The sequence below is a fragment of the Alligator mississippiensis genome, chromosome 1 (assembly GCF_030867095.1).
Source record: "Alligator mississippiensis isolate rAllMis1 chromosome 1, rAllMis1, whole genome shotgun sequence".
Classification (NCBI taxonomy): Eukaryota; Metazoa; Chordata; order Crocodylia; family Alligatoridae; genus Alligator; species Alligator mississippiensis.
The window spans coordinates 465,581,413-465,608,475 of record NC_081824.1 but is presented as its reverse complement, the minus strand read 5'-3'; the positions used below and the strand labels follow the sequence as shown (position 1 = coordinate 465,608,475).

Genomic DNA, 27,063 nt, shown 5'->3' with positions numbered 1-27,063 from the left:
TTGCACCTGTTTTTCCTAAGTTAGTCCTTGGAACAATACCGGCTCAATTATAGTGAAGAAATATCATGCATTTTGAGCTTGTGGAATCCACAGACCGTGCAATTCTCTGTATTTCCTCCCCCTTCCTTGCATCCCACTTTTTGACAGTGTCCTTCTGCTGGAGCTATGCTGGAAAACCTTGCAAGCTTGCGTGTGCGTGTGCATGTGTGTGCGTGTGCACACATGCTGCCTGCAAAATCCTACACTTTGTTTAGTCTGCAGAACCTCTTCTGTTAGCTAATGCTCCAGGCTCCTCAAAGGTGCAGTGAGAGAGGAGCACTAGTAAGTACCTAAGGCAGAAAGCAAACAAGGGCTTTATCACTGGTCTTTAACTCCTATCAAAAGGGGAGTGAGGGAGAAGTCATTTAAACATGAGGCTTGAATGAAAATTAGCATGGATTAGTCACAGTTGTCCCAGGAGTCCTGTTATCTCAGGTCACAGGTACTTATGGTAGGGAGTGGGGAACTTTACCTCTAGGATCCCCAAATGAAAGACTCTTGAGGGAGCCAAGAGGGGGAGGAAGAGTCCTGGGTCTGTTTTTAGCCAAAGGGAATTCCCCTTGAGGCATGGCAGGAGTAGTGTGTGTCTCCCTGTCTTTTCCCAGTGGATGAGCTCCTGGGCAGTTCATGCATGGAGGAAGGATGACTCTCTAGCCTGTTCCCCGCAGGTAAACTGCAACAAATTGAAATGATTTGGAGAAACAAGTGGGTTACGTCTGAGCAGCTTCCTTGCTTGGTAGTCAGTTGGCCGAAGAGTGGTTGATGCTGATGTTACTTAATACTAGATTTACCGTTCTGTGGCCCCTGGCAGAGAGATCGGGGCATTCATCCTCCACTTTGCACAGGCTGGAGGGAACAACCTGGCTCCCATCTTAGTTTTGAAGAACTTCATTGCTGAAAAATCAAATGTGCACATGTTCCCTAAGGAACGTATCCATTCAAAGGCATGAAATATAAACGTATATTGTTACGTGCAAACGCTTTGCACAAGTACATTTGCTGGATGCTTTTGGTATGTTCTTCAAGCAAGTAGTGTCGTTAGCTGTTAAATTCTTGACTCCTCTGTTAGGCTTGGGACAGAAATTACACACAAGCTGGTCTAAGAGATTGGAAACAGGTTCAGATCTGGAACACAACAGAAGGATGGTGCACATAAGCCACTTTCAAGATTGCCGAAACGGGTTTAAAATAAGCCTGGATGGATGTAGTATTAGACTTTAACTGATTTAGATTAAATTGGTTTATTGTACTTCTGACCCAGACCCTCTCCAGATTCATATTAACACACAGTCCACCAGCATCCCTGGACCTCTGCCAGCCTGCAAGGGAAAAACCACCTTTGTCCACGTTTTCCTCCATTAAAAGACAATCCACTCTTAAAGTTTGTTGATCCAGTTTTAAAGTTTGTTCGTGACCCTTTCATAGGCACTTGTGACCCCCTTTTGGGACACAACCCGCGAACTGAGAACCGCTGCGGTAGAGCAGCAGGGTCGGTCGCGGAGCGCGCTGCTGCGGAGCGGAGGGGCAGCGCCGCTCAACCCTGTGTGACGGATCCCACGTACCAGATCAGACCTCTTTGTGGGCCAGATTAAGCCTGTGGGTTGGAGGTTGCCACCCCCTCTTATAGCTCCTTTTCAGCTGGGGCTTTGTAGATGCTTCTGTTACGTTGTTTCTACATCGAAAGACTCATGCTACAGGGCAGGGTAGGCTTTCACCTCCTAGACTAAGTCAATCAGAGGTGCGTAAGCTTTTGTAAGCTAGCTCGCTTCACACCCCTTTCTTTTTCCTCCCTTCCCTACCCTTTGTTTTCCAGTAACTGCTCTCTGTTTAGAACCGCTGCTTCCTGAAACGTCTTGTTTGACAACAGAGCCGTCCAGTTTCTGAGTGGCTGGGGCTGCAGCCCCCCTATCCGCATGCTGTAGGGGCTGCATGCCCACCAGAGCCGCCTCCTGCACGAGCTGAAAGGGGTCTGCAGGACCTCCCCGGCCACAGACTCCCTTGCACCAGGACTGTGCCGCCCTGCCTTGGCCCTAGTGCAGAAGGGGTGGCGGGGGGAAGTGGGCACGCAGGAAGCAGATGCTGGGTTAGGGAAGGGGATTTTGGTGGCAGCAGCAGCAGCGAAGCGATGGGGCAAGCAGACTCGGGACTGGGAGCGTGGGAGCTGCACGCAGCCCACAGGCCGCCAGTCAGATGGCCGTAACTGGTTGGCTTTCCGTGGTTTACTCTCCTTATGTGCTGTCCCTATATTCATTTGAGTTCTCGTTGAGTTTTCCTTTTCTTACTCCTTTTTCGAAACATCTCCTAGGTTGATCCTGACGGTAAAACAAGCGTACCCGTTAAGATGACTGTGGGGAAAGTATCCTGTTTTCATCTACGCAGCCTGGTGAGTTCCACGATTTACATTTGAAAAGTACCTCTTACAGCACATGTCCTTAGAGCTGATTTTTTCTATTATATGATAAGCTTCTCATGGCTTTTCCCTCCCCCGATACGTGTGAAGTGGGTCTAGACTTTTGGGGAGATCGCATGTTTTTCTGTCGGCAAACCACAGGGCGGGTCAGCACTGCTATTTAGGACACCGTAACGTGCGACTTCTCGGAGCGTGTGACAAAGCGTTCCCGTTGACATTACACGCTATTTAGTATTGCCAGCCCCACAACCATTGCTAGTTGTGCCATTGCATTGCTGCTGCGGCTGTTGCATTTGTTAGCAGCAGCCCCTGAACTGACAAGCTCCACACGTCTTCAAGGCTCCCAGGAGTGTTTCCGGACTGGCGTTATCACCGATAGCGCTGGGCATGGCTTACGGCGCTAGCAGTGCCGCGGTGCTTGCAGCGGGCATGCTGACAGCCTCTTATCCCACGGAGGGCTCCTGACGGTCGGTCCGTTCCCGCTGGGGATTTAACGAGCCCTTTGTTGGCAGCACGTTCCAAGACGGGCAGTTTTCCTGTGCGGGGGCAGCCTCCCGCGTCCATCCCGCGTCTCCCTGGACGAAGCAGGGCTGGGCAGAAGCCACGCGCTGCGGTTCGGAGGAGAGCAGTGCCGGGGCAGGGTTCAAGTCAGGATGTCGTCATCACGCTGGGGCGTTTCTCCGCCTTCCTGCCGAGAGCGTCTCGTCTCCGCTTCCTGTGCTCCAACAGCCAGCGCGGAGGCGAGAGAGGCAGGGAGGCGGTGAGGGGACGGGAACATGAGCAAGGCAGATGCCAGTGCTGTGGGCCCCGGGGGGGCGGCATTGCCGGAAGGAGTTTTCCCTGGGGCCGGAGGCTGCTTGTGACAGCCGAGGGAGCGGGGCTCTCGTCTGACGGTCGGGTGCGAGCACGCTGGGCACGATTCAAACGAGGCAAAGCACAGGCTCCGCGCCCCAAACTGGAAAGGTGTCGCTGCATTCGAGTTGTTCTCGGTTCGTTCCTGCGCAGCGTTGATGCGTGTTCACGCTCGGTGACAAAGCTCATTCACCCTGCGTGATGAAGTACGTTCACACACAGCAGTGAAGCACGCGGTCACACAACGAAGTGTGTGCACACAAACAGCAAAGCCTGTTCACGCGCCGCAGCGAGCGGTCTAACTGTTGTTAGGCGTGAGCTCGCTGAGAGCAACCGAGATGAAGCAGAGGAGAGGCCCCACACGCGAAACTGGAAAGGTTTTGCTCTGGTTCAATCCTCAGCTCGTTCACAGGCAGCAGTTAACGCATGTTCACGCTCAATGAGGCGTGTTCAAATGCAATTAGGTGCGTTCACACTCGGCGATTTAAGAGCGTTCAAGCGCAGTTGAAACACGTTTACACGCAGCGTTTAAGCACATTTGCATAGACGAGTGACGCGCCTTCCCTTCCTCCTCAGGGATTAGAGCTTAATAGCAGCTGCCCCTTTGAACCCTGCCCCTGGGGAAGGACTCCCAGCGTGCCTGTGTGCCGCTAAGAGAGCTGTCGCTGGGAGCAGGGCCCCGCTGGACTGGAGAGGGTTGATGCGAGACGCTGCCATCGTGGGGCTGAGGCTTCCTTGCAAATCTGGCGCCTCTGTCTCCGGTTGGCAGCCAGCGAGAGACGGGGGCAATGAATCTGGGCATGCCTCTGGACTGCCTGGGTGGGCAGGGGCACCGCGGTGCCTTGCACTCGCTGGGCAGGAGACGTTGCGGGAGGGGTGTCGTGCAGGCTCACGGGGCCAGAGGATGCTGGGGATGGCTGCGGTACATGGCGTGCGCCTGGAAGGGGCCTGCGGTGGCACGCTCCAGTCCTTCCCCCCCGATGCCCGGTGGGTGCGGTGTGCGGGTGGTCGTGGTTGTTGTTCTCCCCCCCGCAAGCCGTGAGCGTGTGTGTTGCTGAGTCCTGTTGCTAATAAAGATGAAGCTGTTTGCCGTCCCACCAGTCGCTCTGCTGAACGCTGACTCGAGGACAGAAGCCCAGGGGCGTGGAGGTCTGAGTGAGTACCCCGTCCCAGGGACCCCGTGGCCAAGGGCAACGCTAGATGGTGTCAGAAGTGACCTGCCTCTCGGTGGCGTCACCAGCAGCCTGATTAAGGGGGTTACAGCTTTCATTCAGAAGGCAGAAATATGGAGCATTTCAAACCTCCGCCAGCATTGTCCTCCGCTGGAAATCCTGGGGAGAACTGGAGGAGGTGGGAGCAGAAGCTACGATTACACCTTGCAGTCGCAAAGGCCGGGCAAGAGGCAGAGGGTATAAAGGCCTAAACATTTACAACACCGCCATGGCAGGGGTGTTTGCAGACCCTGGTAACAAAACCCTGGCAGAGGTGCTTGCAGCATTCAAGAGAAATGAACCCAGAAAAGAGGTATCAGTTTTTGAAAGGTATCGGTTCTGGCAGCTTCGCTACACGGAGGCTGCAGGCAGAGATGATTTTGTTACAGAGCTCAGAAGCAGAGCACAGCATTGTGAATTTGGGTCTGCTGAGGATGTTATGTTGAGGGACAGGCTTGTTTGCAGCATAACTGACTGCAAACTCAGGGAAAGGCTGCTGGAAAACCCCTCCCTCACCCTAGCACAGGCTGGGGATATCTGCAGACCAAAAGCTCTCTGCAGAAGCAAGCTTGCATACAGTTGAGCAGAAGCAAAGCTGCCATAGCACTTTGCAAAAGCAAAGCAAACCACCGGTGCAGTTTGCTTCACAGGAGGGCCATCAAGCTGCAAAGGGCAAAGTTTGCAAACGATGCGGAAGCACACGCAAGCCTAGATCCTGCCCAGCTATTGGAGAAACGTGTTACAAATGCTCTGGAGCGAACCACTTTGCAGAAATGTGCAAATCAAAGGGAGAGGCTCCAAAATCTGCAAAAGGAGTCAGTACCCTCTATATGGGCGCAGTGTCTGCCAAGCAGCACTCACCGACCGTTGATAAGCAGAGTGCCTGGTATAGCGCAGGTATAGCACAGGAGTTTTGATACGTTACAGTCTGCCTGGCCACTGACTCCCCAGCCCAGCCCAGCCCCTGGCTTCTTGACTTTTCATCCCATCCAGGAAGAGCACACGCCAACTGCTGAAACCTCCTTAGCCTGATGAAGGGATTTTGAACTCGAAAGCTTGCTTAATAACTATTCTCCAGCTATTTGGGTTGGTCTAATAAAAGATACCAAATTCACCCAAGGAACCTTGTCTGCCTATGTCCTTAGACCAACACGGCTACAACTTACACCCCTGGTATAGCACAGCCACGACCACTGGCTTGCCGGCTTATTGGAAGTTAGATACTGGAGCGGAGGCAAACGCTATTCCAGTAGCTGTAGCAAAGGCTTTGCAGGGAGAACTATGCAAGGCTCAAACTCATGTTACATTAGTTGTGTTTGGCGGTGCACCCATGAAACCAAAAGGTGCAGGCATTGCAGGCTGCAAATCTGGTGCTAATGAATCTGATGTACCTTTCTACCTAACCGACAACAGTGACCCACCAAGACCTGGTAGGGTGGCATGCACCACGTGAGACCTCATCAGACGAGTCCACGGAATGGCCCTGGCAATACCCACAACCAAGGCGGACCTTCTCAAACTATGTCCGGACGTTTTCGAAGGGGTGGGCCAATTTCCCGGTACCTACCACATCTGTGTCGACCCGGCAGTACCACCAGCGGTGCACGGGTGTAGAAAAATTCCCTGTGCAACCCTAGGCACGTAGAAGACTGCCCTCGAAACGCTGGAAGCTATGAGAGTCCTTATGAAGGTGACTAAGCCCACACACCCTGGGTCAATAGCCTCATGATCGCACAAGAGAAGGATGGTTCGCTACCGCTTGGTTTATACCCACGAGACCTCAACGAGGCAGTATCGAGGCAGCACTTTTCTATTCCCGCTGTAGAGGATGTGCAAAAGAGCTCGTCAGGTAAAAAGCTGTTTACCGTTCTTGATGAAGAGGACGGCTACGGGCAAGTCAAACCGGACGAGGAATCAGCTGAGCTGCGTACCACTTCAGTCGCCTTCCCTTTGGTGTCGAGTCGGCTAGCGAAGTATTCCCACAGAAGAACCACGAGCGCTTTTGGGGACGTTCCAGGAATCCACGTGGTCGCAGATGAACCACGTTCCTACGTGGTAAAAACTCCCAGCAGTAATGTCTACAGGAGAAACAGAAGACACTTAAGGAAAGATCAGTCCTCAGTAGCAGCAGAACAAGTTGATGCGCCCCAGGAGACGGCAGCAGAACAAGCATCGGAAGTGAAACCAGATCACCGAGAGCAAGAGTTTCGTTACATTTCAGAGGATCCACCAGTACCCACGGAGACACCTGATGGCACCACGGAAACTAAGAGTGAATGGGAGGTGAGGTTGCCTGTGAAGTAGAAGGTTTATGTAATGGGATCCAGACCCCTTTGGTGAGCCAAGTGCTAGCAACCTCTAGCTCCGCAGTCCTGAAATGTTCCCAGTTAAAGTAGCCGCTGGTAGACTTTCAGCTACGGGAGAGGGAGCTCCCAGAGTGAAGAAGGGGGATGCGGTCCACGGCGCGCGCCTGGAAGGGGCCTGCGGTGGCACGCTCCAGTGCTTCCCCCCGATGCCCGGTGGGTGCGGTGTGCGGGTGGTGGGTTGTTGTTGTTCTCCCCGCAAGCTGTGAGCGCGTGCATTGCTGAATCCTGTTCCTAATAAAGATAAAGCTGTCTCCCATCCCACCGGTCTGTGCTGAACGCTGGCTCGAGGACAGAAGCCCAGGGGCATGGAGGTCTGAGTGAGTACCCCGTCCCAGGAGCCCGGTGGCCACGGGCAAAGACTATAACGGCTGTGAGTGAAACAGACTCCTTGCAGACTAAGTAAATCAGAGGCACGTGAGCTTTTGTAAGCTAGCTCACTTCATCAGCAGGGATCCAGGTTTTCTCCAATTATAAAAAAATCCCCAATTTTTATATTTTTATATAGAGAGAGAGGGGGGGGGGGGGTTTCATTTTAATCATAATGGGAAAATGTGGATTCAAGGTTAGTGTTTTTTTAACTGAAAATTAGGGAATTTTTTTTCATCAGAGGCCCTGTTCATCAGATGGTCAGACGGGAGTGCCGGAAGCAGCACTCCTGTATCAAGCGGTGATGAGAATGGGAGGGGAGGAAAAAGCAGGTGCCGGCAGGAACTGCGGTACCCTGCAGGTGTCAGTCAGCAGGGCTCGCGGCCCCCCTTTCTTTGTCCTTCCCCTTCCCTAGCCTTTGGTATTCCAGTCCCTGCTTTCAGTTTAGCATCATTGCTTCCTCCAGCTGCATCTCAGCATCCGACGAAGCAAGCTGCTGCTTTTGAAAGCTGATGCATCCCTGGTTTAGTGAATCTAGGAAGGGCAGATCCGCGCTGCAAATCTCCCCTGAATCCAGGCTAGCGCGGCCAATTCCTCTCCCCGCTCGGATCCTTAAAGGAGCAGGCTGAAGGCAGGCCCTTCGGGCTGCAGGCCAGAGTGAAACCTGATGCCACGGCATATCAGAGTACGGTGGATGCTCATACTCTGGTTACTTGATGAAGCTGCGCCTTAGAAATGGGTGCTGTTGATTACGTAATATGTGCGTTGTGTTTTTAAAAGATTTTCAGAAACGTATCGCGTTTTCCAGCAGGGCTGTCCAGTTGTTCAGAAGCACCTCTTACACCTCATCTCCGTAGACCTCATACTTTTATTTATACCACAGACTTTTTGTAGCTTTTTTGGTTTTTTCCCTATTTCTGAATTGGGCCTTGACTTTTGGGGAGACCAGATTTTTCTGTCACGATTTGTGCTCAGCAGATAAGAGGGTGGGTCAGCGCTTCTCTGTAGGATACAGGAACGTGCGACTTTTTTGAACGTATAACAAGGTGTTTGCTTTGACGTCACACAGTATTAATATTACCAGCCCCGCAATACTATACTGGCAACTATAGGCCAGTCAGTCTCACCTCCATCCTCAGCAAAGTCTTTGAAAAAATTATCAAGGCTCACATTTGCGAGAGCCCGGCAGGAAAAATTCTGCCGAGGGGAAACCAGCACGGGTTCGTAGCAGGCAGATCGTGCCTGACCAATCTAGTCTCTTTTTATGACCAGGTTACAAAACACCTGGACGCAGGAGGAGGGGTTGACGTTGTTTACTTAGATTTCAGGAAGGCCTTCGATACGGTATCCCACCCCATACTGGTGAACAAGTTAAGAGGCTGTGACTTGGATGGCTGCACGGTCCGGTGGGTGGCGAACTGGCTAGAGGGTCGCACCCAGAGAGTCGTAGCGGATGGGTCGGTATCGACCTGGAAGGGTGTGGGCAGTGGGGTCCCGCAGGGCTCGGTCCTAGGACCGATACTCTTTAACCTCTTCATCAGCGACTTGGACGAGGGAGTGAAGTGTACTCTGTCCAAGTTTGCGGATGACACAAAGCTGTGGGGAGAAGTGGACACGCCGGAGGGCAGGGAACAGCTACAAGCAGACCTGGACAGGTTGGACAAACGGGCAGAAAACAACAGAATACAGTTCAACAAGGAGAAATGTAAAGTGCTGCACCTAGGGAGGAAACATGTCCAGCACACCTACAGCCTAGGGAATGACCTGCTGGGTGGCACGGAAGCAGAAAGGGATCTCGGAGTCCTGGTGGACTCCAAGATGAACGTGAGCCGGCAGTGTGACGAAGCCATCAGAAAAGCTAACAGCACTTTATCATGCATCAGCAGATGCATGATGAGCAGACCCAAGGAGGTGATACATCCCCTCTATCGGGCGCTGGTCAGACCGCAGTTGGAGTACTGCGTGCAGTTTTGGGCGCCGCACTTCAAGAGGGATGCGGATAACCTGGAGAGAGTCCAGAGAAGGGCCACTCGTATGGTTAAGGGCTTGCAGGCCAAGCCCTACGAGGGGAGACTAGAGAACCTGGACCTTTTCAGTCTCTGCAAGAGAAGGTTGAGAGGCGACCTTGCGGCTGCCTATAAGGTCATCATGGGGGCACAGAAGGGAATTGGCGAGGCTTTACTCACCAAGGCGCCCCCGGGGGTTACAAGAAATAATGGCCGCAAGCTATCAGAGAGCAGATTTAGATTGGACATTATAGATTTCATAGATTTCACAGACATTAGGGCTCGAAGGGACCTCGGAAGATCATCGAGTCCAGCCCCCCGCCGAAAGGGCAGGACGTCAGCTGGGGTCATAGGATCCCAGCAAGATAAGCATCCAGTTTCATCTTGAAGGTGTTCAATGTAGGCGCTTGAACAACCTCCGGCGGCAGGCTGTTCCAGACCTTGGGGGCTCGGACAGTAAAGAAATTCTTCCTTATGTCCAGCCTGAAACGATCTTGTAGTAGTTTGTGACCGTTCGACCTCATCATCCCTTGGGGCGCTCTGGTGAACAAACGTTCCCCCAGATACTGGTGGTCGCCCCTGATAAACTTGTAGGTGGCCATCAGATCACCCCTGAGCCTGCGCTTTTCCAGGCTAAAGAGCCCCAGGGCTCTCAGCCTGTCATCGTAGGGTCTGCTTCCCTGACCTCTGATCATGCGCGTGGCTCTTCTCTGGACTCTCTCAAGCTTCTCCACATCCTTTTTGAATTGTGGAGCCCAAAACTGGACGCAGTACTCCAGCTGCGGCCTCACTAAGGCCGAGTACAGGGGGAGAATGACGTCCCGGGATTTGCTTGAGAAGCATCTATGGATGCAAGCCAGCGTTTTGGTCGCTTTACTAGCCGCAGCATCGCACTGCAGGCTCATGTTCACCTTGTGGTCAATGATGACCCCCAAGTCTCTTTCTTCCATAGTGCTAACCAACATAGCACTGCCGAGCCTATAAGGATGCTGCGGGTTTTTTTTCCCCAAGGTGGAGAACCTTGCATGTATCGGCGTTGAACACCATCAGATTCTCATCCGCCCACTTGCTGAGCCTGTCCAGGTCAGCCTGGATCATCCGCCTGTCTTCTGGTGTGGATGCTTTGCCCCAAAGTTTGGTGTCATCTGCGAACTTGGCCAGTCCGCTTCTGACTCCAGTGTCCACATCATTAATGAAGATGTTGAACAGTATGGGTCCAAGGACAGAGCCCTGGGGGACCCCACTGGTCACAGGACACCACGATGAGGGACTTCCATCAATTACTACCCTCTGGGTCCGACCCCGGAGCCAATTTTCCAGCCAGTGGATCGTGGAGGACCCAAGGCGACAATTGGCCAGTTTCTCCAAGAGACGATCATGGGACACCAGATCGAAGGCTTTTTTGAAGTCAAGATATATGACATCAATCTCATCTCCCTTGTCCAGGTGATAGGTCACCTGGTCGTAGAAGGAAATGAGATTGGTCAAGCAAGACCTACCCGCAACAAACCCGTGCTGGCTATCCCTTAAGATGTTGGCGTCGGCCAGTCCATTAAGGATGGCCTCCTTAATAAACTTTTCTAAGATCTTCCCCGGGATAGAAGTCAGGCTGATGGGCCTATAGTTAGCCGGATCCACTTTCCTCCCTTTCTTGAAGATAGGCACCACGTTGGCCTTCTTCCAGTCTTCGGGCACTACACCAGAGCGCCAAGAGTTTTCAAAGATCCGCGCTAGAGGCTGGGCTATGATGCTCGCCAGCTCCTTGAGTACCCTGGGGTGAAGATTGTCAGGGCCGGCTGACTTGAAGGTATCCAGCTTCTCAAGATGTTCCTTCACGAAGTCAGCATTAATGGAGGGCAGGGGATCACCCTCACCCGGACTTCCCGGCCCAGTAGCGGGCATGGGCGTCCCATGGGGCTGATGAAAGACCGACGCAAAGTACCTATTTAATAGGTTGGCTTTTTCCTGGGCGTCAGTTGTCAGTTGCCCCATCTGGTTCAGCAGGGGTCCAACGTTGCCCCTGCTTTTCCTCCGGCTCCCCACATATCTGAAAAAGGACTTTTTATTGTCCTTGATGCTCAAAGCTAGCTGGAGTTCAGTTGCGGCCTTGGCTTTCCTGGTCTGCTCCCTACAGGACCAGACCAGTGCAGAATAATCCTCCTTGGAGGTGACTCCCATGCTCCATCCTTTGTAGGCCTTTCTTTTTAGCCTCAGGAGGTCTGCTAGGTCCCTGGAGAGCCAGGGGGGCTGCTGTGCCCTCTTGCTGCCTTTCCTCCGAGATGGAATAGACTTAGTTTGTGCATTGAGGATCGCTCCCTTGAGGAGCAGCCACTCTTCTTGAACTCCCCTGTCCCTGTGGTCACAGTCCCTTAGGGCCTCACTGACAAGCCTCCTGAGCTTGTCAAAGTCGGCTTTCCTGAAGTCAAGGACTTCCGTGTTGCTGACTGACTTGCCAGCTTTTCGACGGATGGTGAAGGTGATCAGCTCGTGGTCGCTGTCACCCAGCTTCCCATCGATCACTAGGTCGCCGACTAGGTCCTCCCCAGTAGCCAGCACCAGGTCGAGCAGCGCTTTGCCTCTCGTTGGCCCATAGACTTCTTGAATCAGGTAGAGGTCATCCACGCACGAGAGGAAGCTCTGCGACCGCTCAGATTTTGCTGAGCGATCCTCCCACGAGATGTCCGGGTAGTTGAAGTCACCCATGACAACCATGGTCCTGGAGCAAGCTGCCTCAGCCAGTTCCTGGGCAAACTCCTGGTCAAGCTCAGGACTTTGGGTGGGAGGTCTGTAATAGACTCCCACCATTGTGTCCCCTGTGCCGTGTTCCCCACGGATTTTAACCCAGAGGGTCTCCAGCCGTCCACCCTGGTCGCCAATATCGGCTTGCAGGGACGCGTAGCTTTCCTTAACATAGAGAGCTACACCCCCGCCCCTTTTCTCTACACGATCCCTCCTGTACAGGGTATAGCCATCTATCCCCGTGGTCCAGTCATGGGTGGAGTCCCACCAGGTCTCCGTGATCCCTATGACATCGTAATTGTGTGCACTGAGCAGGAGGATGAGCTCCTCCTGCTTATTCCCCAAGCTCCTGGCATTAGTGTACAGGCAGGCAAGTGCCCCCTGGGGGGCTCCTTCCTTGCCCACAGATTTTACCAGGGCTGGGGCAGGGGTGGGCTCCCTTGAGTGCCGTGATCCGCTGGCTTTGCAAGGATTGCTCAGCGGGCCAGCAGTGACGGTAGTCCCCCCGTCCCCCAGCGGGCTTAGTTTAAAGCCCGGTGGAGCAGGTCAGCCAGTCTGGCTGAGAAGAGCCTCCTCCCTAGGGGAGAGAGGTGGAGACCATCTCTTCCCAGCAGCTCGCTGCCTCTCTCGCCAAAGAGCGGGCTGTGGTCATGAAAGCCAAAGCCTTCCTGACGACACCAGCGCCGCAGTCTTTGGTTGACCACATAGATCCTCCTGTCCCTCCTCAGCCCATAGCCTGAGACTGGGAGGATCGACGAGAACACCACCTGTGCCCCCAGACCCTTTAGCCCCGCTCCCAAATCCCTGTAGCGCCTCATGACCTGGCTGGGAGCGCTCCGAGCCGTGTCATTGGTGCCCACATGAATAAGGAGCATGGGATAGTGGTCTGTGGGTTTGAGGAGCTTTGGGATCCTCTCCGCAATGTCCCGGATGCGGGCCCCTGGGAAGCAGCAGACTTGCCGGGCTAAGGGGTTGGGGTGGCAGATTGGCCCCTCCGTCCCCCTCAGGAGGGAGTCTCCCACAACAAACACCTTACGTTTTGTCTTGGGGAGAGCAGGGGCGGGAGCTGCAGTTGGGCCCGTGTTGCCTGTGGGGGCCGGCAACTCGGCAGGCTCTGCCGGGGCAGCAAGAGGTGCGTACCTGTTGCTCAGTTCTGGTGAGGGAGGGGCCTTGGTGCGGCGGGCCTTAGGGCCCTTGACCACCTTGGTCCATGCCCCTGGCTGGACACAGCAGGAGGTCCCAGAGTCCTCCTCTGGCCTGGAGGGAGACTGTGATCTACCCCCTGCCTCCCGGGGGAGAAGGGCCTGGCAGTAGGAGTCTATCTCCTGCTCGCAGTCCCTGATGGCACGCAGTCTGTGGACTGTGGCCTGGAGCTCCTCCAGCTGGCGCGCCAGAGACCCCAAAATGGAGCAGACCCCGCAAGGGAAGGTCGCCATGCTCCCAGGCCCCAGAGCCTGAAAAAGGGACAGGCAGCCCCCGCAGCCGAGAGCCAGGGGCTCCGTCTGCGTGGAGCCCGGGACCAGGGGCTCCGTCTGGGTGGCCGTCTCTGAGGTGCCGGGGGGGGGGGCCGCGGAGCCCGAGGGGACCCTCGGGGTGCGGCGCGTGCCCATCCGTGTCATGCCTCTGGTAGGCTGGCTACGACTGGGACTGTCTACCCTGGGGGGTGCGCAGGCAGGGTCTGGCGCCCTCCCGTGCGCCCTTCCGCGCGAACTCCGCGCTAACTCACGCGCCGGCAGAGAAGCGCGCCTGTTTGTGCAGCCTGTTCGTGCGGCTCCGGTCGCGTGGCTCCCTGGGGGGCTGGGCGAAGTAGGGGCCTGGGCGGGGCTTGACCCGGCCCGGCTCCACTCAGCCGCTGCCTCCCACACACACACTAAGGGGTTAGCCCCTTCTCTCCACGGGCCCCGCTTATCCCGGCTGCGCTGGGGGTCAGCGGGGGGGCTCCGCGGCTGCTGGAGGGTTTCTGGGGGGCTTCGGGGGAGCGGGGGCGCAGCGAGCTTTCACCCGCGCGTCTCTCGCCGCTCCCGCGTCTAACTGAGGAAGAACTTCTTCACAGTTCGAGTGGCCAAGGTCTGGAACGGGCTCCCAAGGGAGGTGGTGCTCTCCCCTACCCTGGGGGTCTTCAAGAGGAGGTTGGATAGGCATCTAGCTGGGGTCATCTAGACCCAGCACTCTTTCCTGCCTAGGCAGGGGGTCGGACTTGATGATCTATTGAGGTCCCTTGCGACCCTAACATCTATGAATCTACGAACTGTTGTTATTTTTGTTGCTGTGGTTGTGACGTTTGCTGGCAGGTCCTGAACTGATGAGTTCCGCGAACCTTCGAGGCCCCCAAAAGTCAGTTTCTGAACTGGTGTTATCGCTGACAGCGCTGGGCATTTCACGGGCCCCGCTTACCGTCCTGGCAGTGCCGCGGTATTTGCAGCATACAGGGAGACTGACAGCCTCCCGTCCCGTTGAAGACTTCTGACTGTCAGTTCCAGCTGTGTATTTAACGCGCACTGTGTTGACACCGCCTTCCAGTAAGCGCAGGGTCCCTGTGTGGGGTCGGTCCCCTGCTCGTGTCGCGCGTGCTCCTGGAGGAAGTAGGGCCGGGCAGAGGAGAGGGCGGGCGGCCAGAGGCACAGTCCCCTCGCCAGGGGAGGGTTCAAGTCAGGATGTCGTCATCACGTTGGGGCGTTGCACTGCCTTCATGCAGATCCTGCGTGTCTCTGTCTCAGTCTCGTCTCCTCTCCTCACGCAGCCAGCCAGGAGGCGAGAGGCAGGGCAGCGTTGAGGGGGCAGGAATCTTTGGGATACACGAGCGAGGGAGACGCCAGTGCCGAGGGCGGTGTTGCGAGAGGGATTTCTCCCCAGGTTGCTGGGCCCAGAGGCTGCTCGTGACAGCCGAGAGGAAAGGGGCCTTTTCCAAAGGGGAGCAGCAGCTCCGTTGGGACGGCGGGGTGCGAGCACGCTGAGAACGCCTCAAATGAGGCAAAGCAGAGGCTCCGCGCCCCAAACTGGAAAGGAGCTGCCACCTTCAAGTCGTTCTCGGCTCGTGCCTGCACAGCCGTTAAGCGTGTTCATTCAGCGTCCACTTTGTGCGATTAAGTGCATTTTCACGCAACAGCGATGTCCACTGAGACACAATTACGTGTGTGCACAGAAACAGTGAAGCGCAATCACGTGCAACCCTGTTCTAGTTGTTAGCTGTGAGCTAGCTGAGAACAACGAAGACGAAGCAAAGGAGAGGCGCTGCAGCCGAAACTGGAAAGGAAGGTTTTGCTCTGTTTCAGTCGTCCGCAGCTCCTTCACAGGCAACAATTAAGGGTGTTCCTGTTCCACTACCGGTGGGTGGGTTCGCGCTCAGTGATTAACAGGTGTTCGAGCACAACTGCAGACACTCACACTCTCACAGGCAACAATTAAGGGTGTTCCTGTTCCACTACCGGTGGGTGGGTTCGCGCTCAGTGATTAAAGGGTGTTCAATCACAACTGAAGCACAATCACAGTCTCACAGGCAACAATTAAGGGTGTTCCTGTTCCACTACCGGTGGGTGGGTTCGCGCTCAGTGATTAACAGGTGTTCGAGCACAACTGCAGACACTCACACTCTCACAGGCAACAATTAAGGGTGTTCCTGTTCCACTACCGGTGGGTGGGTTCGCGCTCAGTGATTAATGGGTGTTCAATCACAACTGAAGCACAATCACAGTCTCACAGGCAACAATTAAGGGTGTTCCTGTTCCACTACCTGTGGGTGGGTTTGCGCTCAGTGATTAACAGGTGTTCAAGCACAACTGCAGACACTCACACTCTCACAGGCAACAATTAAGGGTGTTCCTGTTCCACTACCGGTGGGTGGGTTCGCACTCAGTGATTAACGGGTGTTCAAGCACAACTGCAGACACTCACACTCTCACAGGCAACAATTAAGGGTGTTCCTCTTCCACTACCGGTGGGTGGGTTCGCACTCAGTGATTAACGGGTGTTCAAGCACAACTGCAGACACTCACACTCTCGCAGGCAACAATTAAGAGTGTTCCCATTATACGGGTGGGTGGGCTCACACAGTGATTAACGGGTGTTCAAGCACAACTGCAGACACTCACACTCTCACAGGCAACAATTGAGGGTGTTCCCATTATACCGGTGGGTGGGCTCACACTCAGTGATTAACGGGTGTTCAAGCACAAGTGCAGACACTCACACTCTCACAGGCAACAATTAAGAGTGTTCCCATTATACGGGTGGGTGGGCTCACACAGTGATTAACGGGTGTTCAAGCGCAACTGAAGCACAATCACGGTCTCACAGGCAACAATTAAGGGTGTTCCCGTTCAAATACCGGTGGGTGGGCTCACACTCAGTGATTAACGGGTGTTCAAGCACAACTGAAGCACAATCACACTCTCACAGGCAACAATTAAGGGTGTTCCTGTTCAAATACAACCGGGTGGGCTCACACTCAGTGATTAACAGTGTTCAAGCACAACTGAAGTACATTCCCACTCTGCCACTAAGCACGGTGGCACCGACCAGTGAAGCGCATTGCCCCTCAGGGATTAGAGCCCGTTCTCCCTCGGATCAGCAGCTGCCCTTTTGATCCCTGCCCCTTTGACAAGGGCTCCCAGTGTACCCCTGTCTGCTCAGGGGCTTGGTGCTGCTGCTGCTGCTGGCGGCGAGAGCAGAGCTGGAGGAACGCCCCGCGAGATGGTGTCGTCATCGTGCTCGCTCGGGCTTTGAGCAAATCATCTCTCCTCTCATGGCCAGCGAGGAGGAGGCGAGAGGCAGGGCAGTGTTGAGAGGGCATGAATGGGGGGACCTTTGGGCTACGTGGGGGAGGGTGGGGGGGGTGCTTCAGACCTGTTGGGCACGAGATATTGCGGAAGGACTTTTCCGTGTGGGTTTGTGGCGCCAGAAGCTGCAGGCGATGACTGTGAGCGGAGGGGCCTCTGTGGCAGCTTGCGGTGTGTTTGGGAGGGCTGCCCATGGGGGCCCCGAGGTTTCCGAGGGGCTCACAGTATCGCTTCTCGGCCTTTTGGCTAAGATCAAGTGTAGTATCTGTTCTTATCAGTTTAATATCTGATATGTCCTCGATGTGAGGACTTTATATTAAATGGATTTTTGGAACTGGGAGATGGACTCGGAGCTTGCTCCATCCACTCCACGCATCGGCCTGGTATTGCAGTGCCTCCAGGAGCGGTGCACCTCCCCTCGGGGAGAACTTGCTGCTGTCAAAAAGTAGATCTCGTTGCTTCTTCGGAGACATCTGGGGGGGCTGGTGCTGGGCAGGGACCCCCGGCAGTCTGGCAGGCAGGCTACTACTTGTCCGAAGCCTTCAAGAGGACGGGGTGGCTAGCTGTCCGGAAGAAAGCAGTCCCTCTGCCTGCACGTGGATGGAGAGCGCGGTCAGCAGCGTGCAGCTGAGGGGGGTGTCAGGGGCAGCCTGCTTGGTGACCCCCTGCAAACAGCTCTGTTACAGCGCAAATCCTCTGTCACAGCAGAAATCGGGGGCTTTAGGATGCCAGAAAGCCGTGGATGTTGTTGTCACACTGTTATGAAGCAAAACGAACCAAACTGAACACAGGCGGTACGGTACGGTACGGTACGTCTCAGAGGTCAGATGCGAGCCAGAACTGAAAGCTGGAAGGCCTGGGAAGAGCCAGAGGCCGCAACAACATCGAGGTGACGTCGAAGACCTTGCCCTGGTCGGGTTTGGCCCTCAGGTCGCCGGCGTATTTGTTGCGGACGGCGTCCTTCAGGAACCTCTCCAGGAAGGTCCTCGTGCGGGGCGTCACGGTCACGGGGTCGGCGTGCGGGGCTGGCTGCAGGGAGACTGCCAGCTCCCGGCGCTCCTCGGTCCAAGTCCAGGCGCAGCCGATGCGCTTCCCGAGGCGGCGCGTGGCGTTGCGGGCTCGGCTCCACAGCGAGGCAAAGTCCCCGCCGTCTCGGCTGAACTCGCCCTCCAGCGAGCCGCTCAGGAAGGTGGCCAAGTCACGTCCGGTGGGTTGCCTGCCGATCCTCTTGCGGGCGGTCTCCTCCAGGGCGCTGGCGGCGATGATACTTACCGTCGCGTCCGGGCAGCTGCTGCAGCTGGATGGCGTCGGGGGCGAGGAGGCATCCTCGAACCCCTCCGGCGGTGGGGCACGGACCCGAAGGCGTTGGAAATGTCCAGCCACGCCACCGCGCACTGCTTCCTGGTCCTCCGGGCGTTGTCCAGGGCCATCTGGAGGGTGAAATTGCCCTCCAGATGGCAGATGCTGGACGTGACGTCGGAGGCAGCCAGGTGGATGGGCCTGCGTTTTAACGTCGCCAAGTGCGCTTCCCTGCACGTCGACGGGAAGCAGAAGAGCCGCGTCCTGGACTCCACCCTCACGATCCAGGGCCAGGCGATGCGGCACCTGCGCGACGGGGAGGCCTACTGCCACCTGGGGACGCCCACCGGCCACCGGGCCAGGCAGACGCCGGAGGAAACCATCAACGGCATCGTGCAGGACGCGCACAAACTGGACTCGTCCCTGCTGGCCCCGTGGCAGAAGATCGACGCGGTGAACACTTTCCTCATCCCCCGCGTCGCGTTCGTCCTGAGAGGCTCGGCGGTCCCCAAGACCCCCCTCAAGAAGGCGGACGCCGAGATCCGACGGCTGCTCAAGAAGTGGCTGCACCTGCCGCTGCGGGCCAGCAACGAGGTCCTGCACATCCCCTACCGGCAGGGGGGTGCCAACGTGCCCCGCATGGGAGACCTCGGCGACATCGCCGTGGTCACCCACGCCTTCCGCCTCCTGACCTGCCCGGACGCGACGGTAAGTATCATCGCCGCCAGCGCCCTGGAGGAGACCGCCCGCAAGAGGATCGGCAGGCAACCCACCGGACGTGACTTGGCCACCTTCCTGAGCGGCTCGCTGGAGGGCGAGTTCAGCCGAGACGGCGGGGACTTTGCCTCGCTGTGGAGCCGAGCCCGCAACGCCACGCGCCGCCTCGGGAAGCGCATCGGCTGCGCCTGGACTTGGACCGAGGAGCGCCGGGAGCTGGCAGTCTCCCTGCAGCCAGCCCCGCACGCCGACTCCGTGACCGTGACGCCCCGCACGAGGACCTTCCTGGAGAGGTTCCTGAAGGACGCCGTCCGCAACAAATACGCCGGCGACCTGAGGGCCAAACCCGACCAGGGCAAGGTCTTCGACGTCACCTCGAAGTGGGACGCCAGCAACCACTTCATGCCCAGCGGGAGCTTCACGCGCTTCGCGGACTGGCGCTTCCTCCACCGCGCCCGCCTCAACTGCCTGCCTCTCAACGGGGCCGTCCGCTTCGGCCACCGGGACAAGAGGTGCCGACGGTGCGGCTACGCGGCCGAGACCCTCCCCCACGTGCTGTGCAGCTGCAAGCCGCACGCCAGGGCCTGGCAGCTCCGCCACAACGCCGTCCAGGACCGGCTGGTGAGGGCCATCCCGGCCGCCGCGGGGCAGGTCTCCGTCAACCGCACCGTCCCGGGCTGCGAGAGCCAGATGCGCCCCGACATCGTGATCACCGACGAGGAGGCCAAGAAGATCACCATCGTGGACGTCACCATCCCGTTCGAGAACCGGCGCCAAGCCTTCGCCGACGCCCGGGCTCGCAAGCGGGAGAAGTACGCCCCGCTGGCCGACACCTTGAGGGGCCGCGGCTACGACGTGACGGTCGACGCGCTCATCGTGGGGACGCTCGGAGCCTGGGACCCCAGTAACGAGAGCGTCCTGCGCGCCTGCCGCGTCTCCCGCCGCTACGCCAAGCTGATGCGCTGCCTCATGGTGTCCGACACCATCCGGTGGTCCCGCGACATCTACGTGGAACACATCACGGGCCACCGCCAGTACACGGACCCCAGCAGGAGAACAGCCGCCGGACCGGACCCGGAGGGGACCGCCTGAACCGCCCCCCTCCGCAACAGACGGACCTTCGCTTCAAGAGGACTCATCAACGACGGACGACGACCCAGCGCCACCCGAAGAGGACCCCCGCGATAGACTGTATCTAGACTGAGACGCTTCATCTTCGGACCACTTCTCCCACCGTCGCGGACCATTGTCACGGGTATGTGTGTTTCTATCCTCTTTCTCTCTCAGCGTCGCGAAACCCCCCCCTCCCTCCCCCTCCCCACTCCCCTCTCCCCTTACCCCCGGGCTTAGTTGGCTAACTTTGTATCGCATGTAACCTAGGTGCGTTCCCAACCTCACCCCCATCCTTTTATTGTTAGTCCCTCGCCCGGGCGTTCTGTATTTCCCTATCGGCTTTGTCATCTTTTTTGGATTTACCATCCTTACCATTTACTGATAAAAGTCAATCTGTTCTTATCAGTTTAATATCTGATATGTCCTCGATGTGAGGACTTTATATTAAATGGATTTTTGGAACTGGGAGATGGACTCGGAGCTTGCTCCATCCACTCCACGCATCGGCCTGGTATTGCAGTGCCTCCAGGAGCGGTGCACCTCCCCTCGGGGAGAACTTGCTGCTGTCAAAAAGTAGATCTCGTTGCTTCTTCGGAGACATCTGGGGGGGCTGGTGCTGGGCAGGGACCCCCGGCAGTCTGGCAGGCAGGCTACTACTTGTCCGAAGCCTTCAAGAGGACGGGGTGGCTAGCTGTCCGGAAGAAAGCAGTCCCTCTGCCTGCACGTGGATGGAGAGCGCGGTCAGCAGCGTGCAGCTGAGGGGGGTGTCAGGGGCAGCCTGCTTGGTGACCCCCTGCAAACAGCTCTGTTACAGCGCAAATCCTCTGTCACAGCAGAAATCGGGGGCTTTAGGATGCCAGAAAGCCGTGGATGTTGTTGTCACACTGTTATGAAGCAAAACGAACCAAACTGAACACAGGCGGTACGGTACGGTACGGTACGTCTCAGAGGTCAGATGCGAGCCAGAACTGAAAGCTGGAAGGCCTGGGAAGAGCCAGAGGCCGCAACAACATCGAGGTGACGTCGAAGACCTTGCCCTGGTCGGGTTTGGCCCTCAGGTCGCCGGCGTATTTGTTGCGGACGGCGTCCTTCAGGAACCTCTCCAGGAAGGTCCTCGTGCGGGGCGTCACGGTCACGGGGTCGGCGTGCGGGGCTGGCTGCAGGGAGACTGCCAGCTCCCGGCGCTCCTCGGTCCAAGTCCAGGCGCAGCCGATGCGCTTCCCGAGGCGGCGCGTGGCGTTGCGGGCTCGGCTCCACAGCGAGGCAAAGTCCCCGCCGTCTCGGCTGAACTCGCCCTCCAGCGAGCCGCTCAGGAAGGTGGCCAAGTCACGTCCGGTGGGTTGCCTGCCGATCCTCTTGCGGGCGGTCTCCTCCAGGGCGCTGGCGGCGATGATACTTACCGTCGCGTCCGGGCAGCTGCTGCAGCTGGATGGCGTCGGGGGCGAGGAGGCATCCTCGAACCCCTCCGGCGGTGGGGCACGGACCCGAAGGCGTTGGAAATGTCCAGCCACGCCACCGCGCACTGCTTCCTGGTCCTCCGGGCGTTGTCCAGGGCCATCTGGAGGGTGAAATTGCCCTCCAGATGGCAGATGCTGGACGTGACGTCGGAGGCAGCCAGGTGGATGGGCCTGCGTTTTAACGTCGCCAAGTGCGCTTCCCTGCACGTCGACGGGAAGCAGAAGAGCCGCGTCCTGGACTCCACCCTCACGATCCAGGGCCAGGCGATGCGGCACCTGCGCGACGGGGAGGCCTACTGCCACCTGGGGACGCCCACCGGCCACCGGGCCAGGCAGACGCCGGAGGAAACCATCAACGGCATCGTGCAGGACGCGCACAAACTGGACTCGTCCCTGCTGGCCCCGTGGCAGAAGATCGACGCGGTGAACACTTTCCTCATCCCCCGCGTCGCGTTCGTCCTGAGAGGCTCGGCGGTCCCCAAGACCCCCCTCAAGAAGGCGGACGCCGAGATCCGACGGCTGCTCAAGAAGTGGCTGCACCTGCCGCTGCGGGCCAGCAACGAGGTCCTGCACATCCCCTACCGGCAGGGGGGTGCCAACGTGCCCCGCATGGGAGACCTCGGCGACATCGCCGTGGTCACCCACGCCTTCCGCCTCCTGACCTGCCCGGACGCGACGGTAAGTATCATCGCCGCCAGCGCCCTGGAGGAGACCGCCCGCAAGAGGATCGGCAGGCAACCCACCGGACGTGACTTGGCCACCTTCCTGAGCGGCTCGCTGGAGGGCGAGTTCAGCCGAGACGGCGGGGACTTTGCCTCGCTGTGGAGCCGAGCCCGCAACGCCACGCGCCGCCTCGGGAAGCGCATCGGCTGCGCCTGGACTTGGACCGAGGAGCGCCGGGAGCTGGCAGTCTCCCTGCAGCCAGCCCCGCACGCCGACTCCGTGACCGTGACGCCCCGCACGAGGACCTTCCTGGAGAGGTTCCTGAAGGACGCCGTCCGCAACAAATACGCCGGCGACCTGAGGGCCAAACCCGACCAGGGCAAGGTCTTCGACGTCACCTCGAAGTGGGACGCCAGCAACCACTTCATGCCCAGCGGGAGCTTCACGCGCTTCGCGGACTGGCGCTTCCTCCACCGCGCCCGCCTCAACTGCCTGCCTCTCAACGGGGCCGTCCGCTTCGGCCACCGGGACAAGAGGTGCCGACGGTGCGGCTACGCGGCCGAGACCCTCCCCCACGTGCTGTGCAGCTGCAAGCCGCACGCCAGGGCCTGGCAGCTCCGCCACAACGCCGTCCAGGACCGGCTGGTGAGGGCCATCCCGGCCGCCGCGGGGCAGGTCTCCGTCAACCGCACCGTCCCGGGCTGCGAGAGCCAGATGCGCCCCGACATCGTGATCACCGACGAGGAGGCCAAGAAGATCACCATCGTGGACGTCACCATCCCGTTCGAGAACCGGCGCCAAGCCTTCGCCGACGCCCGGGCTCGCAAGCGGGAGAAGTACGCCCCGCTGGCCGACACCTTGAGGGGCCGCGGCTACGACGTGACGGTCGACGCGCTCATCGTGGGGACGCTCGGAGCCTGGGACCCCAGTAACGAGAGCGTCCTGCGCGCCTGCCGCGTCTCCCGCCGCTACGCCAAGCTGATGCGCTGCCTCATGGTGTCCGACACCATCCGGTGGTCCCGCGACATCTACGTGGAACACATCACGGGCCACCGCCAGTACACGGACCCCAGCAGGAGAACAGCCGCCGGACCGGACCCGGAGGGGACCGCCTGAACCGCCCCCCTCCGCAACAGACGGACCTTCGCTTCAAGAGGACTCATCAACGACGGACGACGACCCAGCGCCACCCGAAGAGGACCCCCGCGATAGACTGTATCTAGACTGAGACGCTTCATCTTCGGACCACTTCTCCCACCGTCGCGGACCATTGTCACGGGTATGTGTGTTTCTATCCTCTTTCTCTCTCAGCGTCGCGAAACCCCCCCCTCCCTCCCCCTCCCCACTCCCCTCTCCCCTTACCCCCGGGCTTAGTTGGCTAACTTTGTATCGCATGTAACCTAGGTGCGTTCCCAACCTCACCCCCATCCTTTTATTGTTAGTCCCTCGCCCGGGCGTTCTGTATTTCCCTATCGGCTTTGTCATCTTTTTTGGATTTACCATCCTTACCATTTACTGATAAAAGTCAATCTGTTCTTATCAGTTTAATATCTGATATGTCCTCGATGTGAGGACTTTATATTAAATGGATTTTTGGAACTGGGAGATGGACTCGGAGCTTGCTCCATCCACTCCACGCATCGGCCTGGTATTGCAGTGCCTCCAGGAGCGGTGCACCTCCCCTCGGGGAGAACTTGCTGCTGTCAAAAAGTAGATCTCGTTGCTTCTTCGGAGACATCTGGGGGGGCTGGTGCTGGGCAGGGACCCCCGGCAGTCTGGCAGGCAGGCTACTACTTGTCCGAAGCCTTCAAGAGGACGGGGTGGCTAGCTGTCCGGAAGAAAGCAGTCCCTCTGCCTGCACGTGGATGGAGAGCGCGGTCAGCAGCGTGCAGCTGAGGGGGGTGTCAGGGGCAGCCTGCTTGGTGACCCCCTGCAAACAGCTCTGTTACAGCGCAAATCCTCTGTCACAGCAGAAATCGGGGGCTTTAGGATGCCAGAAAGCCGTGGATGTTGTTGTCACACTGTTATGAAGCAAAACGAACCAAACTGAACACAGGCGGTACGGTACGGTACGGTACGTCTCAGAGGTCAGATGCGAGCCAGAACTGAAAGCTGGAAGGCCTGGGAAGAGCCAGAGGCCGCAACAACATCGAGGTGACGTCGAAGACCTTGCCCTGGTCGGGTTTGGCCCTCAGGTCGCCGGCGTATTTGTTGCGGACGGCGTCCTTCAGGAACCTCTCCAGGAAGGTCCTCGTGCGGGGCGTCACGGTCACGGGGTCGGCGTGCGGGGCTGGCTGCAGGGAGACTGCCAGCTCCCGGCGCTCCTCGGTCCAAGTCCAGGCGCAGCCGATGCGCTTCCCGAGGCGGCGCGTGGCGTTGCGGGCTCGGCTCCACAGCGAGGCAAAGTCCCCGCCGTCTCGGCTGAACTCGCCCTCCAGCGAGCCGCTCAGGAAGGTGGCCAAGTCACGTCCGGTGGGTTGCCTGCCGATCCTCTTGCGGGCGGTCTCCTCCAGGGCGCTGGCGGCGATGATACTTACCGTCGCGTCCGGGCAGCTGCTGCAGCTGGATGGCGTCGGGGGCGAGGAGGCATCCTCGAACCCCTCCGGCGGTGGGGCACGGACCCGAAGGCGTTGGAAATGTCCAGCCACGCCACCGCGCACTGCTTCCTGGTCCTCCGGGCGTTGTCCAGGGCCATCTGGAGGGTGAAATTGCCCTCCAGATGGCAGATGCTGGACGTGACGTCGGAGGCAGCCAGGTGGATGGGCCTGCGTTTTAACGTCGCCAAGTGCGCTTCCCTGCACGTCGACGGGAAGCAGAAGAGCCGCGTCCTGGACTCCACCCTCACGATCCAGGGCCAGGCGATGCGGCACCTGCGCGACGGGGAGGCCTACTGCCACCTGGGGACGCCCACCGGCCACCGGGCCAGGCAGACGCCGGAGGAAACCATCAACGGCATCGTGCAGGACGCGCACAAACTGGACTCGTCCCTGCTGGCCCCGTGGCAGAAGATCGACGCGGTGAACACTTTCCTCATCCCCCGCGTCGCGTTCGTCCTGAGAGGCTCGGCGGTCCCCAAGACCCCCCTCAAGAAGGCGGACGCCGAGATCCGACGGCTGCTCAAGAAGTGGCTGCACCTGCCGCTGCGGGCCAGCAACGAGGTCCTGCACATCCCCTACCGGCAGGGGGGTGCCAACGTGCCCCGCATGGGAGACCTCGGCGACATCGCCGTGGTCACCCACGCCTTCCGCCTCCTGACCTGCCCGGACGCGACGGTAAGTATCATCGCCGCCAGCGCCCTGGAGGAGACCGCCCGCAAGAGGATCGGCAGGCAACCCACCGGACGTGACTTGGCCACCTTCCTGAGCGGCTCGCTGGAGGGCGAGTTCAGCCGAGACGGCGGGGACTTTGCCTCGCTGTGGAGCCGAGCCCGCAACGCCACGCGCCGCCTCGGGAAGCGCATCGGCTGCGCCTGGACTTGGACCGAGGAGCGCCGGGAGCTGGCAGTCTCCCTGCAGCCAGCCCCGCACGCCGACTCCGTGACCGTGACGCCCCGCACGAGGACCTTCCTGGAGAGGTTCCTGAAGGACGCCGTCCGCAACAAATACGCCGGCGACCTGAGGGCCAAACCCGACCAGGGCAAGGTCTTCGACGTCACCTCGAAGTGGGACGCCAGCAACCACTTCATGCCCAGCGGGAGCTTCACGCGCTTCGCGGACTGGCGCTTCCTCCACCGCGCCCGCCTCAACTGCCTGCCTCTCAACGGGGCCGTCCGCTTCGGCCACCGGGACAAGAGGTGCCGACGGTGCGGCTACGCGGCCGAGACCCTCCCCCACGTGCTGTGCAGCTGCAAGCCGCACGCCAGGGCCTGGCAGCTCCGCCACAACGCCGTCCAGGACCGGCTGGTGAGGGCCATCCCGGCCGCCGCGGGGCAGGTCTCCGTCAACCGCACCGTCCCGGGCTGCGAGAGCCAGATGCGCCCCGACATCGTGATCACCGACGAGGAGGCCAAGAAGATCACCATCGTGGACGTCACCATCCCGTTCGAGAACCGGCGCCAAGCCTTCGCCGACGCCCGGGCTCGCAAGCGGGAGAAGTACGCCCCGCTGGCCGACACCTTGAGGGGCCGCGGCTACGACGTGACGGTCGACGCGCTCATCGTGGGGACGCTCGGAGCCTGGGACCCCAGTAACGAGAGCGTCCTGCGCGCCTGCCGCGTCTCCCGCCGCTACGCCAAGCTGATGCGCTGCCTCATGGTGTCCGACACCATCCGGTGGTCCCGCGACATCTACGTGGAACACATCACGGGCCACCGCCAGTACACGGACCCCAGCAGGAGAACAGCCGCCGGACCGGACCCGGAGGGGACCGCCTGAACCGCCCCCCTCCGCAACAGACGGACCTTCGCTTCAAGAGGACTCATCAACGACGGACGACGACCCAGCGCCACCCGAAGAGGACCCCCGCGATAGACTGTATCTAGACTGAGACGCTTCATCCTCGGACCACTCCTCCCACCGTCGCGGACCATTGTCACGGGTATGTGTGTTTCTATCCTCTTTCTCTCTCAGCGTCGCGAAACCCCCCCCTCCCTCCCCCTCCCCACTCCCCTCTCCCCTTACCCCCGGGCTTAGTTGGCTAACTTTGTATCGCATGTAACCTAGGTGCGTTCCCAACCTCACCCCCATCCTTCTATTGTTAGTCCCTCGCCCGGGCGTTCTGTATTTCCCTATCGGCTTTGTCATCTTTTTTTGGATTTACCATCCTTACCATTTACTGATAAAAGTCAATCTGTTCTTACGTTCTCGATGCGAGGACTGACGCATTGAACGCATTTTCCGGTGCCGGGAGCGGAACTCGGAGCTTGCTCCATCCACTCCACACGTCGGCCCGGTTTTGCAGTTTAATTGCTGAAAAAGACAGAGAAACACTTACTTTCGCCCCGCGCCCGGCCTGGTATTGCAGTACTTCCAGGACCGGCGCCAACCCAGTCCGGCAGACTGCCGGAACTATAGAGACAAAAAGTGAGCTGACTAGCAGCTTGCTTTTCTTT

The 27,063-nt window shown here is 58.4% G+C and overlaps 3 non-coding genes across 3 annotated transcripts; all 3 read left to right on the top strand.

Moving 5' to 3' along the window:
* Positions 1-16,990: 16,990 nt before the first annotated feature.
* LOC132248085 (U2 spliceosomal RNA) lies at positions 16,991-17,181 on the top strand. The gene has a single exon (XR_009459435.1). It is a non-coding gene; the product is annotated as a U2 spliceosomal RNA (small nuclear RNA).
* A 3,071-nt stretch (positions 17,182-20,252) lies between these two features.
* LOC132247812 (U2 spliceosomal RNA) lies at positions 20,253-20,438 on the top strand. Its single transcript, XR_009459251.1, has one exon. It is a non-coding gene; the product is annotated as a U2 spliceosomal RNA (small nuclear RNA).
* A 3,071-nt stretch (positions 20,439-23,509) lies between these two features.
* On the top strand, positions 23,510-23,695 carry LOC132247811 (U2 spliceosomal RNA). The gene has a single exon (XR_009459250.1). It is a non-coding gene; the product is annotated as a U2 spliceosomal RNA (small nuclear RNA).
* Positions 23,696-27,063: the final 3,368 nt, after the last annotated feature.